Source organism: Musca autumnalis, unplaced genomic scaffold (genome assembly GCF_047663935.1).
Source record: "Musca autumnalis isolate F117 unplaced genomic scaffold, ASM4766393v1 scaffold_5, whole genome shotgun sequence".
NCBI lineage: Eukaryota > Metazoa > Arthropoda > Insecta > Diptera > Muscidae > Musca > Musca autumnalis.
The window spans coordinates 4,821,665-4,843,411 of NW_027412088.1; the positions used below are offsets into that span (position 1 = coordinate 4,821,665).

The 21,747-nt window shown below is 35.3% G+C and overlaps 1 protein-coding gene and 2 long non-coding RNA genes across 3 annotated transcripts in view; 1 reads left to right on the forward strand and 2 right to left on the reverse strand.

Moving 5' to 3' along the window:
- LOC141404851 (uncharacterized) overlaps positions 1-12,179 on the reverse strand; it is a 312,536-nt gene extending 300,357 nt beyond the window's left edge. Inside the window, exon 1 of the long non-coding RNA XR_012413085.1 lies at positions 11,950-12,179. This is a non-coding gene — a long non-coding RNA (uncharacterized lncRNA). The remainder of the gene's footprint in view (positions 1-11,949) is intronic.
- The window catches only part of flz (transmembrane serine protease filzig), a 66,363-nt gene that overhangs the window by 38,248 nt on the left and 6,368 nt on the right, over positions 1-21,747 (forward strand). The gene's annotated exons all lie outside the window — the stretch shown is intronic.
- Positions 21,086-21,559, reverse strand: LOC141404852 (uncharacterized). The gene is made up of 3 exons (XR_012413086.1): positions 21,446-21,559; positions 21,324-21,375; positions 21,086-21,261 (listed from the first exon to the last, which is right to left on the reverse strand). It is a non-coding gene; the product is annotated as an uncharacterized lncRNA (long non-coding RNA).

The window sequence follows — 21,747 nt, forward strand, 5'->3', positions numbered from 1 at the left end:
CGTCTGCTAATTTTTCAGTTCCTGAAAACATCCATCTGCCTACGTGCTGGGTAGTATATACAATAAATCTCAAATATTTCAATAAAATTATCCACTCCACACCAAAGTCCAAATTTTGAGCTCTGGATTATAATTTAAAGGGGGATCCCTACTTATAAATTTCAGAAAAAAGTAGTAGTAGTAGAGTTGGCACCGCACAATGCTTTAATAAAAACAGGATTTCGTAGACGGCCTTCGTAATATTTTTCTCTGTCAGATGAAGAAAAAAATCTGCCAAAAAGCTACGTAATTTTCTCGAAAAAAATCATGAAAAATGGTTTTTATTGAGCTCTACAACTGGGGGTCTCCTTTTGAGGCTAAGCGCACTAAACCCACCAAACACCAGTTTGAAACTTGGTCATGAATTGCTTATAATTTTTATTGCATGTAGTCCTTATGATTTGTATTGCCCTTAATTTTCACATATTTTGAAAGCTTAACGATTTTCTCACGCGGAAGAATTCCGTCCAGACTATTCTCGTGCAAAAAAAGGAAAATCGACAAAAACTTTCTAACTTTGCTGTTTTTCAATGTAAGATTCGGCAGAAACAATATTGATATGCTCGAATGTATTCGAACGAATGTCCTTTCTAATGAATATGTAAGGAAAACCTAACACATTAGCCTATATAGCCCAAAGTATACGAAAAAGTTAAAATTTTGTGCATATTTTATTCATTTTTAGTGGTATAGGAATTCACTCTCGGAGTCGACCCGGAGTCGGAGTCGGAGCCGGAGTCGTGAAAAAAACTCGCCTGGAGTCGGAGTCGAGCCAAAAATACCTCGACTCCGAAACCCTGATTACGACAGAAAAAGTTTTTTCAGGGGCAAGTCCATACTTCTTGAGAAAACAGCCCGAAAGGAGTAAAAATACCCTATGGCACCATATGTAGTGGCTGTAGAGCTCGAACCGAATACTGCGTTCGTCCACACGTTGGATATCGTAAGATTATAGGTCCGCTGCTTCCGTTTCCTCTCCCAAAAAGTTCGAAAATATTCGCTAAAATTATAAGAGCAATATCTCACAAGGGTAGCAACCAATTTGGTCCAAATTTTCAATCTCGAAATATTTTGTCCAAGCTTATTTTATGTTCAAATTTGGGCCCTATCGGTCCAATCCTAGGGGTACCACCCATACAAATGTTCATAATTTTTTAGTTAAGGATCTGTTCGAGGATCCTTTTGACATTTTTTACCGATTGTTTCCCTAGTGGCCCGATATTATGATTTTCGCAGGTTATTATTAGACTGCGGAATCCTATGCAAATGCATATTTGGTTAGGATGGTCGTAGAGAAAATCTGATTAGACAGAAATTCGTTTCATCACAAAATAAAACGAATTAGGCCCAGAAATTTTTGCATATTTTGCATATTTTGCATATCGTGCATAATTTGACATATTTTGACATATCTGCATAAAATTAGCATATGCAAAACCATATGCAAAATTTTTTGAGCCTTTTTTTTAGAAAACTTAATTTTCTTTATGAAAATTTAATTTTTGTGCTCTTTCTAAGCATTTTTTCTAAATAACTTTTTCCCCTATAACGTATAGTTTTCCCTGAATCGGGACTTTCTCTAAAAAATCCTGCATTCATATGAAAATAACTTTTATCGTTATATTTACTTTAAACCAAATCGAAAGATAAAATGTAGTTTGTTGTAAGTTGATTAAAATACGGACGAAATACATAAAGCTATTGGCCAAAATATAAGACGAAACAATAGAAAGCTTATATTACATTAAAAAACGAATCAAAATATTCGAAAATATCTATTAATTTCGCCCACATTTTGACGTCTTCGAAGAGGACGTCTTTAATTTATACTATCGTTGTTCCAGAAACTTCAATAATCTACAAATTTATTGCTACGATAACAAATTTTTCCTGCATATTATGAAAGAAAGGTAAAATTAGTAGATGATTTGATGTTCTGGAACAGAGCAATTATTGTTAACTTATTTTCAAACAAGAGCAACTTTTCGGTTTATTTCAGACATTGAATTGTTTATGTAATTAATGTGTCGTAACAATAATTAATATACATACGTAATTGAAATGATATGATAATAAACTGTTTATTTCACGGCATTAATTAATTTATATTTTTACCTCTAAGTATTTGTCAATGGAACCATTCAAATATTAGACAATTCCTTGGAGCTACTGTATTCAAAGATCTGATTTTTAATCTAAAAGTCTCTTAATTTTACTAAATTTAATAATTTACATAAAGGCTGAGCAAAATAATAAAAGAGAGTATTTAAGTGCCAAAAGTAAATTGTCAAATATAATTGAGTGTTTTTGTTAGTGCTGTACACGTAAATGGTAATGAGAATTAGCGAAAAAAGAAAACGGGTAGAGAGAATGGTTTAAGAAAAGGTACGTGCGTGATATATTTCTTTTCAGCTACTTTGTTACTGAAAATCACAACTGGTTCAACACATTGCTACCAAAACTCACAAACAACTGTTAGAACATTCAATAACAGATATTGAATGTATAGATACTAGATATATTAATAATTTCAACTTTGATCTCTGCAAAGCCTTAATAGGAGCCAACATTCCATGGAGGGCCCTTAATAACGACACATTTAAATCCTTTTTTAAGAAAAATACAAAGAAAAATATCCTCGATGAAAGTGCATTACGAAAATCATATCTTACCAAATATTATGATATTGAATTAAATAAAATTCGTAGAGATCTAAAAGGCCATTGCATCTGGATATCAGTTGATGAGACCACATACAAGTCTGGTCGCTCTATGGCAAATTTAATTGTTGGAAAACTTGATGGATTGTCTACTAGCCCTTATTTGTTATCTTGTAAAGAGTTGCACAAGGTTAACAGTGGTTTAATAACAAGATTTGTAAACAGTGGACTCCAATTGTTATGGCGCGATAAGAATGAAGAAAAAGTTCTCTTGTTTGTGAGTGATGGAGCTTCTTATATGATTAAAGCAAGTAAAACTTTGAAAGTTCTGCATCCAAACATGCTACACATAACATGCTTAGCACATGCTCTCAATTTAATATCGGAATCAATAAGATTTGCATTTCCCTTGGTCAATGATTATATATCTGCCGTTAAAAAAATATTTTTGAAAGCTCCACATCGAATAACTTTATATAAAAGTATGGTAAATATTAAACTTCCCCCAGAACCTATACTAACGAAATGGGGAACGTGGATTAAAGCGAAAGTATTCTATTATGATAATTATAATGGCATAAAAAGTGTAAGTAGCCCTATCGTTTTGTAATCTCTATCGTTTTAGGTAATTGAATCACTAGACCCTGATGAAGGCACTTCAATAAAATCTGCACAAAATTTATTGGAAAATAATCAGTTGTTTAACGACTTAGCTTTTATTAAAAATAATTTCGAACAGCTTTATTATCTTATTAAACGTATTGAAGAAAAGGGCATGCCTTTAAATGAATATTTTAAACTATTTAATAATGCTGAGCATGTTATAGAAACAATACCCGGAGATTTGGGTGACGCACTACGTACAAAATTAAGTAAAATATTGTTAAGAAATCCCGATTTTCAGACAATTAAACATCTTATCAATATTATAAACAACAACTATGCTGCATTGGCTGATTTCGAAGATGTGAAAAGGAAAATATTATGAAATACAAATTTCCACCAATGACTTCTTGTGACGTCGAACGAAGCTTTTCAGCTTACAAAATGATATTTTCAGAAAATCGGCGAAATTTAACCGTAGACAATTTGGAAATGATCCTTGTTACGTACTGCAATATCAATTATATTTCATAGTATTTTAATGAATAAAAAATAACTGCCTTTATTTAAATTTAAACTAGGTTTGAATTATTTGAATTGATGCTAGGTGGATTTTTAAAATCGAATCAAATTTGTATTATTTCCCATATATTTGGATTAGAAACTAATTATCATATGTATTTTCAGTTAAATCATAATTTTCTCAATTTTATTGATTTGTTTTAAGAGTTTTAAACAGAAATATTTTACACACAAAAATTTTTTGTATCTATTATTGAAATATTTGTTGCATACAAAAATATGCAAAATGCATAAATTTTGCATATGCAAATTTTTATGCATTTTGCATAATTTTGCATATGTCATATGTTTCGATTGCAATGTAATCAGAAGCCAAAAATATGCCCAGTCCCAAAATTTGACATGAATCGGACCAAAAATAGGGGTTGCATAAAATTCCGCTGTCTAGTTATTATGGTACAAAAGTCCTATCTATCGATATCCCCCGCAAATTTTTGAGCTTTAAACCAAATCCTTTTTCTGTCGGTTTATACGCCCATACATTTTTTTGGAAAAAGAGTATTTCAATCCACACAGGCTAAGGATATATCTCTGTCGGCAAAGCCGACTGATACTTTTTTACTTGTTTAACGACGATTTAAAAAAAAATTCAATAGTGTTGTGAAATCCGAAATGCGAGAATAAACTGTTGGTGTGAACTGTGTTTGAAATACGTGTTGTAAAAGATATGATGCAAAATACCGCTGAAACAACATGAAGTAAGCATTTTAGAGTTTTAGAATGTTCTCAAGAATTGTTGAGAACTTTATTTGGAAGATTTTTGCAAAAGGTTACTTGGTTCAACTCTCAATAGTTTAGCCGATACTGACCAGAATTTCAGCAATTATGTAAAATTTTCTATATTTTATGAATTTTGATGCCCTAGATGGAGTTTTTCCAAAAATAAGTTTTACTAGTTCAGGGCTACAATATTGCTAAAGACAGCAAGGCCAATTTCTTATTCGTTTCTGAGATAAAGGCAAAAAAGTGTAGATTTAACCCGGTTTAGATGATGCCATAAAATCCGAACTGGATCTGACAGGACAAAACTCTACTAGGGTTTTTGTAGTATAAATATGTACTTTCAAAAATGCATACTAGAAGTTGTTTCCATTTTCAGTGTTGCATAGTGTTACTCGTATTTATACATTTTTGACAATTTACTACTGCTCATCAAAAACAATTGTAATAAACATTCGCCCAACCCTCTTTTGGTTTCGTTTAAGATTCTAATGTGTGTTATCGAATTATTTGTTTTATCTATCGATTAGTTCGTTACAGACTTTGACGGTCATTAAAAGACAATTAATATTTTTCCTAATTAATTCGTTTGCTTCCTGATAACGATCTATTTTGATAGCTTACATTGATTATAACACTCAAACGCATTGTCGGCTCATTGTTATAATTCAATAGCCAATTACTGTAAGACAGACACAAATTAATAACCAAGTCAGTAGCTTATGCTATTAGCGTTCTTAAATCAGCTACGATTAATATTTGATGTTATGCTAATGATTTTTTATAAGCAACCAATAGGCGGACAGACGGACGGACACTAGGCTTGTGCTGCCGGTCTCTATGTGTCTTATACAAAAAGGGGTGATTGATGGTTGTTGGAGTTGCAATGCAACCCACTAACTGACATACATATGGTATGCACATAACGATATTAATGAATGAGTTCTCGTATGCAGCAAAGCAGCAACATATAAACATCAATGGAAGGAGAAGGAGTTGAAGAGTGAGGTGAGGTAAACTTTTACAGCCACGCATGGCAATCATCTGTGACGAGACTACCTCGAAAATACTTATATATGCTCCATTTATCTGCAGTTTGGTTTGGTTTGCTCCAAACACCAGTCGTCGTCTTCTATTCTTCTTCTTTTGATTTTGTTTTCGTTTTAGTCATCGTCTTCTTTTCTACGCCTAACCCAATTGGCAATGAAATTCAACAAAAATTGTGTTTTAGTAATTTTTCGAAATTAGACTGAACAGTGGTTAACAGAAACAAATGGGAATAGAAAGAAAATATTATTGAAATACGCCTTTGTGCGAAAAAATAGGCCCAACAACGTTTCAGTCTATTAAACGATTCCAGTACACTTCTGCAAAGTTTTTAAGGCACAACTTGAATTTTTATCATGCAAAAGTATCCACAAGACAATTTCTTGGGGTAGGAACTGATCCGCCACTTGGACACAAAGCAAGGAAATAACCGTAAAGGGAGCTAAAATATCTTATTAAATGTAATGCTTAATAACAAAAAATCTGAAATGTCAGTATTTAGAAAATAACAAGTAAAAAAGTATCAGTCGGCTTTGCCGACAGAGATATACCCTCACCCTGTGCAAATTGAAACATTTTTTCCACAAAAAACTTTCAAAATGTTGGTCGTATGAACCGACAAAAATGTTGATTAGGATTAAAGTTCAAAAATTTTGCGGACAAGATACTTAAAGGAATAGACCGACATAGACCATGGGGTGCCATAGGGGGTTTTTACACCCTTCGGGCTGTTTTCTCAAGAAGTATGAACTTGCCCCTGAAACAACTTTTACCATCGTAATTGAGGCAGCGAATGTAAGTTGCTTCAACAAAAATCAAAGTGATTCAATAGAAGGTCTTAAAGTGAACTTATCCAAAATTTTGTGTGGGAGGTATGGGATGGAGTGGACAAATATAGTCCATATTCGAACCTGATCTATATCTGGTAGATATTATGAGAATGTGTTAAGTATGGACCAAATCGGTCACTCCCATCAAGAGTTACCGTGCGCACAATTTTTCCGAATATTCCGAACCTTTGTGGGGTAGGTACCTGAAGGAGTGGACCGATATGGCTTATCTACGAACTTAAACTAAGTTTGGAAACAATATAACGAAGGCCAAATTTTGGCCGGAATCGGCATTTCCGTTCGAGAATTATCTTGCGCTTCCACCCATAAACATGGTGTCATAGGGTTTGTTTTTCAACTTTCAGGCTATTTTTTCAGGAAGTATGGACTTGCCCCTGAGGAAACTTGTACCTTCGTATAGGGGACAGTGAATACAAGATGTTACAACAAAAACCAAGGCGATTCGAGAGCAGGTCCTAAACTGAACTTATCCGAAATTTTTATGTAGGAGGTACTCGAAGGAGTTTACCGATTGAGTCCATATTGGAACCTCATCTAAGTCTGGTAGAAATTTCATAATGTGCAAAGTATCGACCAAATCGGTTACTTCCTTCAAGAGCTATGGTACGCACAAATTTTCCGAACATTTTCGAACTTTTGTGGGTGAGGTACCGGAAGGAGTGGACCGATATAATCCATCTTTGAACTTGAACTAATTTTGGACAAAATATTACGAAAGCCAAATTTTGGACCGAATCGGCAGATCCGTTCGAGAGTTATCTTGCGCTCCAACCACTACACACGGTGTCATAGGGTTTTTGTAACTTTCAGGCTATTTTCTCAGGAAGTATGGACTTGCCCCTAATGAAACTTACAGCGTCGTATAGAGGACAGCGAATACAACTTGCGTAAACAAAAATCAAAGCGATTCGAGACCAGGTCCTAAACTGAACTTTTCCGAAATTTTGTGTGGGAGGTACCCGAAGGAGTGGACCGATTGAGTCCATATTGGAACCAGACAGACGGACGGACATTGCTAGATCTACTCAAAATTGTCTGAAACGGATATCGTACAAACATACTTGGGGTCTAAAACCATTATTTCGATGAGGCACATTTTTGGTCGTATATATCCTCTTTAGCCTAAAGGCTGAGGGTATAAAAATAAGGCGAACACATATTTTTGTTGGTTATACCCTCAGCCTTAAGGCTAAAGAGGATATATACACTTTGATACGACCAAAAATGTGCCTCATCGAAATAATGGTTTTAGACCCCAAGTATGTTTGTACGATATCCGTTTCAGACAATTTTGAGTAGATATAGCAATCTCGAACGGATCTATCGATTCGGTTCAAATTTTGGGTATCGAAATATTTTGTCCAGATTTGATTTAAGTTCGAAGATGGTCCATATAGGTCCACTCCTTAAGGTACCTCCCCCACAAATGTTCAAAAATTGTCGCTAAACTTGTGCGCACGATAACTCTTGTAGGGAATAACCGATTTGGTCCATACTTTGCACATCGTGTAACTTCTACCAAACTTAGATGAGGTTCCAATATGGACTCAATCGGTCCACTCCTTCGGGTACCTCCCACACTAAATTTCGGAAAAGACCAGTTTAGGACCTGGTCTCGAATCGCTTTGATTTTTGTTTACGCAAGTTGTATTCGCTGTCCTCTATACGACGCTGTAAGTTGCATAATGGGCAAGTCCATACTTCCTGAGAAAATAGCCTGAAAGGTACAAAAAAACCCTGACACCGTGTGTAGTGGTTGGAGCGCAAGATAACTCTCGAACGGATCTGCCGATTCGGTCCAAAATGTGGCTTTCGTAATATTTTGTCCAAAGTTAGTTCAAGTTCAAAGATGGATTATATCGGTCCACTCATTCCGGTACCTCCCCCAAAAAAGTTCGAAAATGTTCGGAAAATTTGTGCGTACGATAACTCTTGAAGGGAGTAACCGATTTGGTCCAAAGTTTGCACATTATGAAATTTCTACCAGACTTAGATGAGGTTACAATATGTACTCAATCGGTAAACTCCTTCGAGTACCTCCCACACAAAATTTCGCAAAAGTTCAGTTTAGGACCTGCTCTCGAATCGCCTTGGTTTTTGTTGTAATATCTTGTATTCACTGTTCCCTATACGAAGGTACAAGTTTCCTCAGGGGCAAGTCCATACTTCCTGAGAAAATAGCCTGAAAGTTGGAAAACAAACCCTATGACACCATGTTTATGGGTGGAAGCGCAAGATAATTCTCGAACGGAAATGCCGGTTCCGGCCAAAATTTGGCCTTCGTAATATTGTTTCCAAACTTAGTTTAAGTTCGTAGATAAGGTACCTACCCCACAAAAGTTCAAAAATGTTCGGAAAAATTGTGCGCACGATAACTCTTGATGGGAGTGACCGATTTGGTCCATAGTTTACACATTCTCGTAATATCTACCAGATATAGATCAGGTTCGAATATGGACTATACTTTTGCACTCCATCCGGTACCACCCACACAAAATTTCGGATAACTTCACTTTAAGACCTGCTATTGAATCACTTTGATTTTTGTTAAAGCAACTTACATTCGCTGCCTCAATTACGATGGTAAAAGTTGTTTCAGGGGCAAGTCAATACTTCTTGACAAAAACCCCCTATGGCACCCCCATGATCTATGTTGGTGCATTCCTTTAAGTACCTTTTCCGCAACATTTTTGAACTTTAATCCTAATCAACAAATTTGTAGGTTCATACGACCAACATTTTGAAACCCCCTGAATACATAAGTTTTTTGTGAAAAAAGTGTTTCAATTTGCACAGGCTGAGGGTATATCTCTGTCGGCAAAGCCGACCGATACTTTTTTACTTGTTTTTTTACGCCCTTAGCCTTTAGGCAACTATCGCCCAGAATAAAACCACAAGTACAAAAACATGTGTGCATGTATACGTTTACGTTACGACGTTTATCGTTTGTTCACTTACACGCAGAAAACACAGAATCTGAAAAAATCTCAGCTCTGCTTTAGCCTAAAGCTGATACGATCGAAATGTTCCCGATCAAAATTCCTTTCGGGCAATTTGGAGTCGATTTAGTCCTTAGTCAAACTTTGCCAATCGTTATACTTTTCCCAAACTTAGATAAAGTTCAAAGATGGACCATATCTACCCACAACTTCCGTTACCTCTCTCACAAATGGTAACATTTTTCGCTAAAATAATGCTCCGATAATTCTCGAACATACATTCATCGTAATATTTCTGTCAGATATTGGTTAGGACCTAACATGAACACGGTGTGCCTTAACCAAATTTAAATGGAAGGTGCTTACACCTGGGAAGTTTTTGCAGATTCTGAAACTACAATGTTCATAGATGAGAAATATCAAGAAACAAAAAAAAAATCGCCGGAGGGATTTTCAAATAAATCGCGATTTAAGTTTTTAGGGCTTCTTTAGGTTTTCACGATTTTGCTTAGAAACCGCGAGTCCTATGTAAATGAGCCTAAAGAAAATGTTGTAGCTGTGAAAATTCTCCACAAGATTGACGTTTCTGATATTTTCGTAGGTTTTACCGTTTTGAAATATAGAAGTTCAAATTGAGACAATGCACTGACTGTATCGCCCCTTTATAAAACAATATCATGAAGAGTGTGCCTTAACTAACTTTTAATGAAAAACGCATACACAGGGAACGTTTTTGTGAATTCTGAAACAGCAATGTTCATAGATGAGAAAAATCCCAAAACTAGAAAAAATTGCTGTAGGGATTTTTAAATAAATCGCTGTCAAAATTCAAAATTTTAGGTGTTAAGAAAATGTTGTAGCTATGAAAATTCTCTACAAGACTGACCTTTAGGTATTTTCGTCGGTTTCTCTATTTTTGAGATATAGAGGTTCAGTTCAATTTTTAGGTTTTTATCTTAAGTCTTCAAGATTTAGCTTGAAAACCGCAAGTAAATTGTTCCACAAACATCTCAGAAGAGACAAGGGAGACTTTTCTCATATCAATGAGTGCACCACCGTTGACAATTTTGATGTTGCTTGGCCTGGGAATCGTACCGCAGATCTACTGATTGGTGGACTTATAGGGGTTCTTAGTATGCTGAGTAGTTTAAAACCGACATTTATTGAAGCACGATTAACGAACAACAAGTCTGCAGACATAAATAAGCTGATAGTCGAGGTAACAATAATTACCGATCTTCTTTCCAATTCGCTCCAATCCTTGACACTCTTCTTTGTCTCAACAATGGCTTAAATGTTAAAAGGCGTCATATGTGTGGAGCTACGGTTTCAGACAATATGAAGCCGATAGAGCCATATCAATTCGTTCGTCTTGCTGACTGGGGGACAATTTTTAAGATGGACTATATCGGTCCATTTCTTCAGATACCTCCGGTACACAAAAAGGTCACATTTAACATCGGCTACCTCCACACAAAAAGTTCAAGTGCCACATTCCGCACAAAATTATTTTTTCGGTTATTTACAGTTCAATGCAACTTCTCATAGAAGAATTAACTTCTCTCTCTGTTGGCAAGTTCACTGTTTTGTTGAAGATAGACATCAAAAAGACAACTTTTACTATCCAATACTTATACCTGATCATCATTGCGAGAACAGTTTAATATTGATACATTTTTATATCTAAAACCAACAACAATGAAATAAATCCTCTAAAAAATTTAAAAATTGTCGCATAAAAATAAATGAAGAAATTTCACCAATTAAAACAATCGATCTGACCCAAGCGACTACCGAAGTCCGCATAGTTTTGGATACTTGAAACCGAAAACAAGTTCCATTACAAAGTTTGGCACCTGTTAAGCAGTAAAAACAAACACCGAATGGATGGAATGGAATTGTTACCCATGGCCGTTTATGAATCACGTAGATAGATATTTCATTTCAGACACTGCATAGTTGGTGCTTGGTGCATTTTATTTTTATTTCTCTATTCACTTTCAATTTCTTTTGGTAATTCAGGAAAACGCTTAATAATAAAATAACCTAAAAAGTTCATTGATAGGCGAATCACATACGACGAACTTGTGCCACTTTCGTGAGTGGTAAAAGAAATTCACTGTCATCTGAAGTTATGGATTGGATGGCTTAAAGGCCAGGGCTGGAGGTATTTCGAAACAGAAATACGAAGAAGAAGAACATTTATACGCAATAATATTTATAACTTAGGTCAGGAGTATTTACATGTGTACGAGTATATGTACATATATATGTAATGAATTTGTGGCTAACAATTATGTCAGGTCAACGCCATGCCATATTTAACTGTTATTGAAGACCACAAAAAACAACACCGCAATTTTAAAATTTTGAAGTACAAATAAATTTTGGTATCTAAAGAAAGTGAAACCATTTGAAAAACAAATGAGAAATTATGTAAATGAGAACTTTCATTTTTTTGTTGTGCGACGCGTTTTGCGCTTGCGTGGTTTGCCTCTGTTTTCTTACCGTTGATGTTATTGTTGTTGTTGCTTTTTCGGCTCAATTCGAAAGACATTTTTGGAATATGGAATGCGAGATGGATGGATGGCTGGACGGATGAATGGCATTGTTGTGAATAATCACACTACTGTTGTTGTTATAGTTTTAAGCTTCTAGCCGGGGTTACTGCTTCTGCCGCTGTTTATTTGTTGTCGCTGATATGGCTTTTTATTCGCTTTTTTGTTTTGTTGAATTCATTTGATAATCGAATTGACAACAAACAATACGACGTATAACTTCATTTTGAATGTTTGTTGTTTTTTGTTTATGTTCCTGACTTACACAATGACACAGAGTAAAAAATGGTCATGCCGGCTGATCCCGCACGATACCTTAATGGCAAAATATCCATACCATGCTACAGGTGAATTTATTAAAATGAATGAATTTTTTTTTCTTCAAGTCATCATTTCAAAATATTCACAGCATTCTGTCATTTCTCCAAAGAAAGGCAAGACAATAAAATGATAAAGTCGACAAACACGAACGGATGGACATACATACGTTTGTATATGTGAATCATACACAAAATTTATGCATAGTGAATCATAAAAAATACATATGTCGAGATACTATATAAAAACGAAATTTGTGTACATTAAAATAATGCATAACGACATGCATGTTGGAATCAGTCGGACTAAATCGTAAAAGGGGGAATAAAATTCAATTCAGATTGGGGTTCATATGTATATAGATTATGAGATCGCACATTGATCTCACAATCTCTTGCTAAAAAGTAAAAAATAACGGCCGTAGGTCTCCCAGACCTAGTTCCCTTGTCTCAGTGAAATGGTGAAGGAACGGTCGTCCCACAGTATGTCCAAAATCTTTTTGTCAAAATTCTATATTATCTAAACTAATGAAGATAGAGCTATGAAATTTGGATGAGATGTTTATCAAATTCAGATATTTTTATTTTGCAGAGTTAGAAACAATTCGTATATTTATAAATTTATAACTTCAAAGCAGCGCTACCGACAAAACGCTATATCAAAACGTGGACCTATAAAGAACCTTTTTTGTAGGGATGCTTCTTACTCACTAAGATACCAAAATGAAAAATTTCAGCCAATATGGTTCAAAAACGTGATCAGAAACCCTAAAAATCTTTAAAACGGGAGTTACAGTTATATGTGGGTTACATCAAATCGTAAACCTATAATGACAATTTTTTGTTAGGGTATATTTTACCCTAGAAAATAATTAAAATCGGGTGGTGCCGTTATGGGAGGTCTGGCGTCGCACGTGGTCGCAGCTTGTCTATTGAGAAATTGATAGTTTGAGAGCTCCTCCGCGAGACTTTTTATTTATATCCTATTAAAAAAGGACTAATTATAAATATACACTTAAAATTGTTCCAAAACAAATCAGTAGTGCGATTCTGTAACTTTTTATACCCTCAGCCTTTAGGCTAAAGAGGGTATTTACACTTTGATACGACCAAACATGTGCCTCATCGAAATAATGGTTTTAGACCTAAAGTATGTTTGTACGATATCCGTTTCAGACAATTTTGAGTAGATCTAGCAATGTCCGTCCGTCTCTCTGTCTGTCTGTCGGTCTGTCTGGCTGGTGCGCACGATAACTCTCGAACGGATCAATCGATTCGGTTCAAATTTTGGGTATCGAAATATTTTGTCCAGATTCGATTTAAGTTCGAAGATGGGCCATATAGGTCCACACCTTCAGGTACCTCCCCCACAAATTTTCAAAAGTTGTCGCAAAACTTGTGCGCACAATAACTCTTGTAGGGAATAACCGATTTGGTCGATACTTTGCACATCGTGTAATTTCTACCAAGCTTAGATTAGGTTCCAATATGGACTCAATCGGTCCATTCCTTCGGGTACCTCCCACACAAAATTTCGGAAAAGTTCGGTTTAGGACCTGGGGTCGAATCGCTTTGATTTTTGTTTACGCAAGTTGTATTCACTGTCCTCTATACGACGCTGTAAGTTTCATTAGGGGCAAGTCCATACTTCCTGGTTGGAGCGCAAGATAACTCTCGTACGGATATGCCGATTCGGTCCAAAATTTGGTTTTCGTAATATTTTGTCCAAACTTAGCTCAAGTTCAAAGATGGATTATATCGGTCCACTCCTTCCGGTACATCCCCCACAGAAGTTCGAAAATGTTCGGAAAATTTGTGCGTACGATAACTCTTGAAGGTAGTAACCGGTTTGGGCCATACTTTGCACATATTGAAATTTCTACCAGACTTAGATGAGGTTCCAATATGGACTCAATCGGTAAACTCCTTCGAGTACCTCCCACACAAAATTTCGGAAAAGTTCAGTTTAGGACCTGCTCTCGAATCGCCTTGGTTTTTGTTGTACCATCTTGTATTCACTGTCCCCTATACGAAGGTACAAGTTTCCTCAGGGACAAGTCCATACTTCCTGAAAAAATAGCCTGAAAGTTGAGAAACAAACCTTATGACACCATGTTTATGGCTGGAAGGGCAAGATAATTCTCGAACGGAAATGCCGGTTCCGGCCAAAACTTAGCCTTCGTAATATTGTTTCCAAACTTACTTTAAGCTCGTAGATAAGCCATATCGGTCCACTCCTTCAGGTACCTACCCCACAAAAGTTCAAAAATACTCGAAAAAATTGTGCGCACGATAACTCTTGATGGGAGTGACCGATTTGGTTCATACACATTCTCATAATATCTACCAAATATAGATCAGGTTCGCATATGGGCTATATTTGTCCACTCCATCCCGTACCTCCCACACAAAGTTTTGGATAAGTTCACTTTAAGACCTGTTATTGAATCACTTTGATTTTTGTTGAAGCAACTTACATTCGCTGCCTCAATTACGATGGTAAAAGTTGTTTCAGGGGCAAGTCCATACTTCTTGAGAAAACAGACCGAAGGGTGTAAAAACCCCCTATGGCACCCCCATGGTCTATGTCGGTCCATTCCTTTAAGTACCTTTTCAGCAAAATCTTTGAACTTTAATCCTAATCAACATTTTTTTCGGTTCATACGACATTGTAAATAATTAATCTTATATATTTAGAAAAATGTGTATAAATAAAGACACAAAATTCATCTCTATTGGATCGATGGAATGAGTTCAAATGTTGATGAAAAGACCGGATCTTTCACGACTTCCTTTGCATGTGTTCAAATGCTAATGAGAAGATCGGATCTTTCACGACTTCTTTTGAACCAATGCAAAAGATGCTATGAAATCACGTCATCACATGGAACCCCTTCCTTCAAATTTTGCTGGGTTGTTACGGAATTAGATTTAACTAATCTCCGTGTATACGTTGTTTTGTTCCCCAGTACGATTTGTAAAAAATAAAACATGGTTCGTTTTAAATTACCTTTCTACAATGCTTTACTTACTTTATTACTCTTATTCAAACCCGACTTTAATTACTAAACACACAACTTTTCTTTACTTCTTTAACCGACTGTTCAGTTTGACGTCTAAAACACAACTAACTCGCTGTTTCCCGATCTCCTGGTATTAATATCCCGTCGGTTTTCGTTGTTGAAGTTTCTAGGGCACCTGGCATCTTCCAGAAACCAACTACGCACACTCGCATTAGGCGAACATCAACAACACACAAATATACGGGATACAAACACAATAGACAGCGATGACGTAATTGAACTATCAAAACGGACATGAAAAACAATAGCAAACTAAGCGATAATTGCATGATTATGTCAAAACAAATTGAAACTAAAGCACATTAATAACATGTAAAGTAAGAACTAGAACGATAGAGAGAATTTTATCCAATTGTTGTTGTTGTAACTCGATTTAAACAAAGTAACTGCTCAATAGAAATCTACGTAACAATTAAAATATTCAAATTAACGGAAATTCAAATAAATTAATTTAAACCAGAGAAATGCAATGTGCCACTCATGAGCCACTTGTTAAAAAACAAAACAAAAACTCATAGACACTCGGGTATACTTTGCCATGTCGTTTTACGCACTCGGTAACATTTTGTACCTTATCTTCTTACTCATGGGACAACAAGTAACAATTGTCACTCAATCGATTATCGTATACTCTCTGAGAGATAGAGTGGCACAAGTGGCGCAAGCACTTGTATGATAATGAGTTTACCCAAGCAACAAGTAACATCCCCCAATGTAAAGCATAAACAAAACCACGCACAATATTACAAACAAAAACACGTACGCACGTACAAAAACACACAACCCAGCTTACAATTTTTTCCGAGGGCTCTGATTTCCGATTTTTTTCCGAAATTTTCTGAATATTTTTTTAGATATTTGTCGATCTCTCAAATATTTTTCTAGAAATTATACCGGTTTTCTAAAACTTTTTTTTGAGAATCTCTGCACATTTTCTGAAGAACCTTAAGAATCTCGTTCCGATTTCTGATCGATTTTCTAAGGGATATTTTTGTTCGATTGTTGTCGAAAAACAAAGTGATTTTTTATAAAATTCGCATATACAGTTTTTGAATTGTTTTAATATAAATGCAACATATAATAATTCAAGCTAGTGTTGATAGCTTTAACATACTCGTGCACATTCTTCTACTATTAACCACAAAATTATCACAACAGGGAAAATCATTAGGAAGTTTGAAATTACAATCATCCATAAATAGCGCATTAAAAGAGAATTGTTTCTGAGTTGGGGATTTGTTCTGTGTTGTGTGTCAATATCAAAGGCGTCAGCGGCCAAGAATTTCATCAGATTTTTTCCAGAAAATCTAATCTTTTCTTCGAATTTTTCCAGAATTTCTTTCCGAATTCGGACCGATTTTCTTCAAAAAATATAAATTTTCCACCGAATTTTCCAGAATTTTTTTCCGAATTCGACCCGAATTCGTTGCGAAACTCTAATATTTTGTTAGAATTTTCTTAGAAAATTCTTTCCGATTTCGGTGGACACGTCCATACAACTTTTGTACTGAATTAGGAAAGAATTCGGCATCAGAATCGGCAACTTGTGCAGAGATTCTGACCGAATTCGCAAAGAATTCGGAAAAAAATGTTAGCTGGGAATATACAAAGGCACAATCCTCATACTTTTCACCCACACTCTTCATGAGTTTGTTGCGTCACTCAACTACGATCAAGAGAGCACTTGTGAGTTATCCACTCTCTATTGCTCAAGCAACGGCCAAAACATCATCAAACGCTTTTTGTTGTGTGGAAAAAATACTCGAGTGGCAAACACACTCACTATTAAAAAAGCTTGAGAACCAAAAACATTTGTGTGTACCTAAGTGGCTCCCTTTTGCCTGTGGCTTATTGAATATCTCTGATTTAAACCTATAAGTTACAAATATGATGCACACAAAATCGACGAATTTCTTTGGGATTTTGAATTTTTGTTTTAACGAAAATAAGGTCATGTTATAGGTACCGTTACTTCAAATATAACGGTACAACTAATAAATTTTTTGTTTTTCTATCTTAGCCAGCATGTTTTCTATCACCTCATGTAAAATTTTTGGGAATTGAATTTGGCCACACCATGCGTCCTAGAGCTTTAAATCTTTGTTAAACCGTTTCCCCCTCTTCATTGTTTCCGCAATTGCTGCAGTGGTCGTTATGCGGTAAATGTAAACGCTTTGCATGGTTACCAATAGCACATTGACCGGTTAACACCGCAATAAATCGTGCCATGTTCAGACGATTTTGGTTAATCAGATTTTGATATTTAACATGTTTCAGTCTTGTCACATCTGATATCCAGTTGTGACAGATAGTAATTTAAGATATCCCATTTAACTATTCGTATTGGTGTTGCTACTGAATCCTTTGTAAGTTCATTAGATTAGGATACTGATCTGGCAGGCGAACTTCTTTACGTTACCAATAAAGGCATGGGTACATAAGCTGCCTCGCCTGCTTATCTTGCTTGCTTCTGATAAAAGAATAAAAAAGAAAAGGGCAACCCAGTTCGAAATTTGCTCGGCCTTCTTTATTCTTTTATTTTTATTATGTCAGAAATGAAGGCAACCAGGCGAGGCAGCTTATGTACGCAGGCCTTAACGTCGTGGGATCCAAGTAATAACTACTCTAGGCAGACGCCCTAACATAGCAAATTCTTCGTTATATTCTGTCACTAGCAATGCTTTTAATGCTGGGAGCGTCGCTACCCCCTGTCGACAAAAATTCCTATTGAGTTTGATGTCTGCTGCTGTAGAAGTATAATACAAGCTTCCTTTATCGCCAGTATCTCCGGTTGAAAAACACTGCAGTCCTATTGTAGCCTTGTGATGTAGGTTAGGGTTATGACTTTTTGACATTTTTTCGTAAAAATGATTTCCTGTAGTGAGAATGAATGAATTTTTACCTATTAATGCCTAAAATATCATTCATTCCATTTTATTATAAAAAAGGATTCCGCACAAACCACATTGAAAAAAATTTTAAAAACTTTCTATGAAATGAAAAAAAAAACATCTCAAAAAATTGTTTCCTGTTGCACGAATGAGTGGCCTTTTGCCTATTAATGACGAAAATAACATTTTTTCCATTTAAATTTTAAAAAAGGTCCCGCACAAACCTCTTTTACTTTTTATGGTATACAATGATATAAAGTTATATATATAATATAAAATTATATATGTTATAATACCTTGATAAAATTAGTGAGAAACAAACGTTTATGTCATTTTGGTTATGTCGTGAGGCCCTATACTTTGTTTTCAGTTAAATATCTGCTTACAGTAACTTCAAAAAATTGTCAAAAGTTCCGAAAAAATTAAAACTTAAAAAGCTTTTTGTGCGAAATCTTATATAGAAACTCATTACGCTATGATACCGGGATATGAGGTTGTAAAAAAGTCATTACCCTAATGTAGATATATTTGCTTATTCCGAGATACCCGTTAGTTCATACAAGTATCACCACATCGTGGAACTTGGTGGTTATCCAGCTACTGATGAATGATTCCACCCCGAAGTTATGTAGATCTATTATCCTGAAGGCGCCTTCTATATCCAGGAGGGCCACTAAGGCGTACAGAAAATGTCCTCATATTAAAGAGGAGGGTATAGGCTTTATATAATAATTATAAATTATTGCATTCCAGGATAAAAAAGATCATCTTCTATAACTTTTTCTAGGGTTTTGACCTTGGCGATTTTGACTTTGAAAATGAGGTTGGGTGGATTTCATTTGTCCAGAATTTATATTCTTTATGACAAGAGCTACAACTTTGCCTCCATGAACAAATTAAAATTCTTCGCGGTTTAGGAGATATGCGCCTGCCAAAATGCTCACTTTTGACTTAATTTTTCAAGGATAATTTTGATGTCCTTTTATCCCTCTAAAAGGTCAAAACGACGAGAAAACGAAAAATTAAAAATACCATTATACTCCATTTTGCCTATACTTTCAAACGTATATAGTCCCGGTTCAAGTGTAACAAAATTTTTTGAAATTTGTCGGACGGTGTTATTAGACGCAAGTGATTCCTCCTTTTAATGCATCTTCCGAGGCTCACGAATGTCCTGTCCTTTTCTGAACTGCTTATGACCAATTCTGACATAATTTTTTCGTTTTTAAATACTTTTGTGAAATTTGAGGATCAAATCAGTGACGCAAATCGAAACAAAATCTATTACTTTTTTGTTAACGCAAATTGAGGTGTTAGTGTAATTTGTATACGAGCGTGATGTCTTCTTCGAATATCGTAGTGTGTGAAGCTTTTCTGAACTGCTAATGACCAATTCTGACATAATTGTTTTCGTTTTTAAATACTTTTGTGAAATTGAGGATTTGGTGGACACTTCGGTATTGTTTCGCACTTAATCCTTCTCTTTGCCAGATCAATAGAAAATAGTTGTAAATTTCGAAATAAGGAAAAAATAATTTTGAAATTTAAAAAGGAAGTTATGTCCGCCAAAAATTATTTTCGAGCACCGTCTTTTTAGTGATACATTTACGAGTATGTGCTCTGCTCCAGAACTGGAATCTAAAAGTTTTAAATTTTTTTAAGTTGTAATTTTTTGTATAAATTTGAAAAGTTGTATAAGTTTTGGTGTACGACCACATTTTCCATCTGAAGTATCCCAGTAGAAAGTGTCTTCAAGACAACATTGATGACTCGTGCACGACACTTTCAATTCGTTGAGGACTCTTTGCCGACATCCCTTTGGGATCGTTGACGACATTTTCACACAAGTGTCCCAGTATTCATGCACGACAACTTGGGTGACAGGGTAAGCGAAGTTGTCGTCGACGACGATCTAGATGACTAAAATCCCCGTATTTCGTCGACGACTGCTTCACCGACCCTGTCTTGCTACTAGTCATCGATGACCCAACTAAAGACATTTTCGTTTATGTTGTCGTGTGTCAAATTTTTATTTAATTATAAAATATATTATTTTTAGAAAATAAATTAGTTTATTAATTAATAATACTTAGCTCCCGTATGTTCCGCAATCCAATTTTTTCTTCCAGCTTTACCACGCCATACACGTCTTACCCCACCTGACCTCTCTTTATTTTTGGATTCTGCAAAAAGAAACGATTTTAAATGAATGTTGTGAATATCCACTAAATTTTCTATAATCTTACCTTATACCACAGACGTTGTATTTTACAGTCGCTGGAATTTTCAATGTTCTCCATGACTTCAACATACATGCACCTATTCAAAGAATAACTACTATTAATTTTAAAGCATTTTAATCTATTTATTCTAGCTTACCGTTTTTACATAATGCAGTTTGTATAAATAAAATTGTTCAATCAGTAACGCTGTTTCCGAATTTTATGACATTATAATTTTTCATTTATTACAAATCAAAAATGTTATATTTGGATAAATATGTGTACAATTGTTTCAAAGCACACCCAGTAGAAAGTGTCTTCAAGACAACATTGATGAATCGTGCACGACATTTCCAATTCGTTTACGACCCTTTGCAGACAGCCCTTTGGAATCGTTGACGACTTTTTCACACAAGTGTCCCAGTATTCATGCACGACAACTTGGGCGACAGGGTAAGCGAAGCTGTCGTCGACGACGACTTGGAAGACAAAAAACCCGTTATTTCGTTGACGACTGCTTTGCAGACATTGTCCTGCTATTTGTCATTAACGACCCTACTAAAGACAAGTTCATTTTGTTGTGTAATTTTTTATTAAATTATAAAATACATTATGCCTACAAATTATATCTTAAATTAATTATACTTAATTCCCGGATGTTCTGCATGTCACCACATTCTTCCAGCTTTACCAAGCCTTATTTCTTTCCCCAGCCAACTGAAGGGGCGATCTCCTTCACCTTGTGGATTCTGCAAAAAAGAGATTATAAATGACTGTTGAAAATAACCACTAATATATTCGAAAATCTTACCATATACCATGTGCTTCATATCGCGATTTTCAAAGTTCGCCATACCGTCAACCTAAATACACGTATTTGAGGAACAAACACAATTAGTTTTTATGCATTTTAATCTACTTATTCTTACTTACCGCTTTTAGTTAATGCACTTTGCATAAATAATAATTGTATACATCGTGACGCGGCTTCCAAATTTTATGATTTCACAAACTTAAATTTTTTACAAATAGAAAATTTAATATCTTCATAAATATATGTACAATTATTTCAAAGCTCGCTTTTTTGAGTATTTTTTTGAGTTTGTTGCCAAGACAAAATGCAAGACATGGTCATGCAAGTTGTCGTACATGACAATTTCATATATTTCATCAACGAATCGTCGACGAAAATGTCATCAACGATTTGATTTTCTATTGGGCACTTTTGAGAATTT